Source organism: Eupeodes corollae, chromosome 1, assembly GCF_945859685.1.
Source record: "Eupeodes corollae chromosome 1, idEupCoro1.1, whole genome shotgun sequence".
Taxonomy (NCBI): domain Eukaryota; kingdom Metazoa; phylum Arthropoda; class Insecta; order Diptera; family Syrphidae; genus Eupeodes; species Eupeodes corollae.
In genome coordinates this window covers 229,248,514-229,254,513 of record NC_079147.1, presented here as the reverse complement: position 1 = coordinate 229,254,513, position 6,000 = coordinate 229,248,514, and positions in this window count along the sequence as shown.

Here is a 6,000-nt window from a genome sequence, read left to right as displayed (position 1 = left end):
CGAAAAGTATCTGTCAGTGGCGTTATATCCGCAACCAAGCCCTCAAGAAATATGCGGCTTTCAGTAGTTTGTAGCTAAGAAATACACCTTTCCAACGATGTGCAAATCTACGCAATACTCGACAATTTTTAGTTTTTCATTTTTTCGAAAAAATCGTGGGCTAACCCCTTGTCAAAAAAATACATTTTTTCCATCATTGTTCCCGACCTCATCGAGATATACATTTAAAGATAGGTCTTTCCAAGCTCTATCAATACCTGCAAACCAAAACGTTCTGCGAGCTCTTGTTTTAGAAATATTTGTGGTTAACCAAAATTACAGAATTTCAATGCAGACGAGCGACGAAAAGTATCTGTCAGTGGCGTTATATCCGCAATCAAGCCCTCAAAAAATATGCGGCTTTCAGTAGTTTGTAGCTAAGAAATACACCTTTCCAACGATGTGCAAATCTACGCAATACTCGACAATTTTTAGTTTTTCATTTTTTCGAAAAAATCGTGGGCTAACCCCTTGTCAAAAATATACATTTTTTCCATCATTGTTCCCGACCTCATCGACATATACATTTAAAGATAGGTCTTTCCAAGCTCTATCAATACCTGCAAACCAAAACGTTCTGCGAGCTCTTGTTTCAGAAATATTTGTGGTTAACTAAAATTACAGAATTTCAATGCAGACGAGCGACGAAAAGTATCTGTCAGTGGCGTTATATCCGCACCCAAGCCCTCAAGAAATATGCGGCTTTCAGTAGTTTGTAGCTAAGAAATACACCTTTCCAACGATGTGCAAATCAACGCAATACTCGACAATTTTTAGTTTTTCATTTTTTCGAAAAAATCGTGGGCTAACCCCTTATCAAAAAAATACATTTTTTCCATCATTGTTGCCGACCTCATCGAGATATACATTTAAAGATAGGTCTTTCCAAGCTCTATCAATACCTGCAAACCAAAACGTTCTGCGAGCTCTTGTTTCAGAAATATTTGTGGTTAACTAAAATTACAGAATTTCAATCCAGACGACGAAAAGTATCTGTCAGTGGCGTTATATCCGCAACCAAGCCCTCAAGAAATATGCGGCTTTCAGTAGTTTGTAGCTAAGAAATACACCTTTCCAACGATGTGCAAATCTACGCAATACTCGACAATTTTTAGTTTTTCATTTTTTCGAAAAAATCGTGGGCTAACCCCATGTCAAAAAAATACATTTTTTCCATCATTGTTCCCGACCTCATCGAGATATACATTTAAAGATAGGTCTTTCCAAGCTCTATCAATACCTGCAAACCAAAACGTTCTGCGAGCTCTTGTTTCAGAAATATTTGTGGTTAACTAAAATTACAGAATTTCAATCCAGACGACGAAAAGTATCTGTCAGTGGCGTTATATCCGCATTCAAGCCCTCAAGAAATATGCGGCTTTCAGTAGTTTGTAGCTAAGAAATACACCTTTCCAACGATGTGCAAATCTACGCAATACTCGACAATTTTTAGTTTTTCATTTTTTCGAAAAAATCGTGGGCTCCCTTGTCAAAAAAATACATTTTTTCCATCATTGTTCCCGACCTCATCGAGATATACATTTAAAGATAGGTCTTTCCAAGCTCTATCAATACCTGCAAACCAAAACGTTCTGCGAGCTCTTGTTTCAGAAATATTTGTGGTTAACCAAAATTACAGAATTTCAATGCAGACGAGCGACGAAAAGTATCTGTCAGTGGCGTTATATCCGCAATCAAGCCCTCAAAAAATATGCGGCTTTCAGTAGTTTGTAGCTAAGAAATACACCTTTCCAACGATGTGCAACACTCGACAATTTTTAGTTTTTCATTTTTTCGAAAAATCGTGGGCTAACCCCTTGTCAAAAAAATACATTTTTTCCATCATTGTTCCCGACCTCATCGAGATATACATTTAAAGATAGGTCTTTCCAAGCTCTATCAATACCTGCAAACCAAAACATTCTGCGAGCTCTTGTTTCAGAAATATTTGTGGTTAACTAAAATTACAGAATTTCAATCCAGACGACGAAAAGTATCTGTCAGTGGCGTTATATCCGCAACCAAGCCCTCAAAAAAGATGCGGCTTTAAGTAGTTTGTAGCTAAGAAATACACCTTTCCAACGATGTGCAAATCTACGCAATACTCGACAATTTTTAGTTTTTCATTTTTTCGAAAAAATCGTGGGCTAACCCCTTGTCAAAAATATACATTTTTTCCATCATTGTTCCCGACCTCATCGAGATATACATTTAAAGATAGGTCTTTCCAAGCTCTATCAATACCTGCAAACCAAAACGTTCTGCGAGCTCTTGTTTCAGAAATATTTGTGGTTAACTAAAATTACAGAATTTCAATCCAGACGACGAAAAGTATCTGTCAGTGGCGTTATATCCGCAACCAAGCCCTCAAGAAATATGCGGCTTTCAGTAGTTTTTAGCTAAGCCTTTCCAACGATGTGCAAATCAACGCAATACTCGACAATTTTTAGTTTTTCATTTTTTCGAAAAAATCGTGGGCTAACCCTTTGTAAAAAAAATACATTTTTTCCATCATTGTTCCCGACCTCATCGAGATATACATTTAAAGATAGGTCTTTCCAAGCTCTATCAATACCTGCAAACCAAAACGTTCTGCGAGCTCTTGTTTCAGATATATTTGTGGTTAACTAAAATTACAGAATTTCAATGCAGACGAGCGACGAAAAGTATCTGTCAGTGGCGTTATATCCGCAACCAAGCCCTCAAGAAATATGCGGCTTTCAGTAGTTTGTAGCTAAGAAATACACCTTTCCAACGATGTGCTAATCTACGCTATACTCGACAATTTTTAGTTTTTCATTTTTTCGAAAAAATCGTGGGCTAACCCCTTGTCAAAAAAATACATTTTTTCCATCATTGTTCCCGACCTCATCGAGATATACATTTAAAGATAGGTCTTTCCAAGCTCTATCAATACCTGCAAACCAAAACGTTCTGCGAGCTCTTGTTTCAGAAATATTTGTGGTTAACTAAAATTACAGAATTTCAATGCAGACGAGCGACGAAAAGTATCTGTCAGTGGGGTTATATCCGCAACCAAGCCCTCAAGAAATATGCGGCTTTCAGTAGTTTGTAGCTAAGAAATACACCTTTCTAACGATGTGCAAATCTACGCAATACTCGACAATTTTTAGTTTTTCATTTTTTCGAAAAAATCGTGGGCTAACCCCTTGTCAAAAAAATACATTTTTTCCATCATTGTTCCCGACCTCATCGAGATATACATTGGTTGCGGATATTACGCCACTGACAGATACTTTTCGTCGTCTGGATTGAAATTCTGTAATTTTAGTTAACCACAAATATTTCTGAAACAAGAGCTCGCAGAACGTTTTGGTTTGCAGGTATTGATAGAGCTTGGAAAGACCTATCTTTAAATGTATATCTCGATGAGGTCGGGAACAATGATGGAAAAAATGTATTTTTTTTACAAAGGGTTAGTCCACGATTTTTTCGAAAAAATGAATAACTAAAAATTGTCGAGTATTGCGTAGATTTGCACATCGTTGGAAAGGTGTGTTTGTTAGCTACAAACTACTGAAAGCCGCATATTTCTTGAGGGCTTGGTTGCGGATATAACGCCACTGACAGATACTTTTCGTCGCTCGTCTGCATTGAAATTCTGTAATTTTAGTTAACCACAAATATTTCTGAAACAAGAGCTCGCAGAACGTTTTGGTTTGCAGGTATTGATAGAGCTTGGAAAGACCTATCTTTAAATGTATATCTCGATGAGGTCGGGAACAATGATGGAAAAAATGTATTTTTCTGACAAGGGGTTAGCCCACGATTTTTTCGAAAAAATGAAAAACTAAAAATTGTCGAGTATTGCGTAGATTTGCACATCGTTGGAAAGGTTTATTTCTTAGCTACAAACTACTGAAAGCCGCATATTTCTTGAGGGCTTGGTTGCGGATATAACGCCACTGACAGATACTTTTCGTCGCTCGTCTGCATTGAAATTCTGTAATTTTAGTTAACCACAAATATTTCTGAAACAAGAGCTCGCAGAACGTTTTGGTTTGCAGGTATTGATAGAGCTTGGAAAGACCTATCTTTAAATGTATATCTCGATGAGGTCGGGAACAATGATGGAAAAAATGTATTTTTTTGACAAGGGGTTAGCCCACGATTTTTTCGAAAAAATGAAAAACTAAAAATTGTCGAGTATTGCGTAGATTTGCACATCGTTGGAAAGGTGTGTTTGTTAGCTACAAACTACTGAAAGCCGCATATTTCTTGAGGGCTTGGTTGCGGATATAACGTCACTGACAGATACTTTTCGTCGCTCGTCTGCATTGAAATTCTGTAATTTTAGTTAACCACAAATATTTCTGAAACAATAGCTCGCAGAACGTTTTGGTTTGCAGGTATTGATAGAGCTTGGAAAGACATATCTTTAAATGTATATCTCGATGAGGTCGGGAACAATGATGGAAAAAATGTATTTTTTTGACAAGGGTTTAGCCCACGATTTTTTCGAAAAAATGAAAAACTAAAAATTGTCGAGTATTGCGTAGATTTGCACATCGTTGGAAAGGTTTATTTCTTAGCTACAAACTACTGAAAGCCGCATATTTCTTGAGGGCTTGGTTGCGGATATAACGCCACTGACAGATACTTTTCGTCGCTCGTCTGGATTGAAATTCTGTAATTTTAGTTAACCACAAATATTTCTGAAACAAGAGCTCGCAGAACGTTTTGGTTTGCAGGTATTGATAGAGCTTGGAAAGACCTATCTTTAAATGTATATCTCGATGAGGTCGGGAACAATGATGGAAAAAATGTATTTTTCTGACAAGGGGTTAGCCCACGATTTTTTCGAAAAAATGAATAACTAAAAATTGTCGAGTATTGCGTAGATTTGCACATCGTTGGAAAGGTGTGTTTGTTAGCTACAAACTACTGAAAGCCGCATATTTCTTGAGGGCTTGGTTGCGGATATAACGCCACTGACAGATACTTTTCGTCGCTCGTCTGCATTGAAATTCTGTAATTTTAGTTAACCACAAATATTTCTGAAACAAGAGCTCGCAGAACGTTTTGGTTTGCAGGTATTGATAGAGCTTGGAAAGACCTATCTTTAAATGTATATCTCGATGAGGTCGGGAACAATGATGGAAAAAATGTATTTTTTTGACAAGGGGTTAGCCCACGATTTTTTCGAAAAAATGAAAAACTAAAAATTGTCGAGTATTGCGTAGATTTGCACATCGTTGAAAAGGTGTATTTCTTAGCTACAAACTACTGAAAGCCGCATATTTCTTGAGGGCTTGGTTGCGGATATAACGCCACTGACAGATACTTTTCGTCGTCTGGATTGAAATTCTGCAATTTTAGTTAACCACAAATATTTCTGAAACAAGAGCTCGCAGAACGTTTTGGTTTGCAGGTATTGATAGAGCTTGGAAAGACCTATCTTTAAATGTATATCTCGATGAGGTCGGGAACAATGATGGAAAAAATGTATTTTTCTGACAAGGGGTTAGCCCACGATTTTTTCGAAAAAATGAAAAACTAAAAATTGTCGAGTATTGCGTAGATTTGCACATCGTTGAAAAGGTGTATTTCTTAGCTACAAACTACTGAAAGCCGCATATTTCTTGAGGGCTTGGTTGCGGATATAACGCCACTGACAGATACTTTTCGTCGCTCGTCTGCATTGAAATTCTGTAATTTTAGTTAACCACAAATATTTCTGAAACAAGAGCTCGCAGAACGTTTTGGTTTGCAGGTATTGATAGAGCTTGGAAAGACCTATCTTTAAATGTATATCTCGATGAGGTCGGGAACAATGATGGAAAAAATGTATTTTTCTGACAAGGGGTTAGCCCACGATTTTTTCGAAAAAATGAAAAACTAAAAATTGTCGAGTATTGCGTAGATTTGCACATCGTTGAAAAGGTGTATTTCTTAGCTACAAACTACTGAAAGCCGCATATTTCTTGAGGGCTTGGTTTC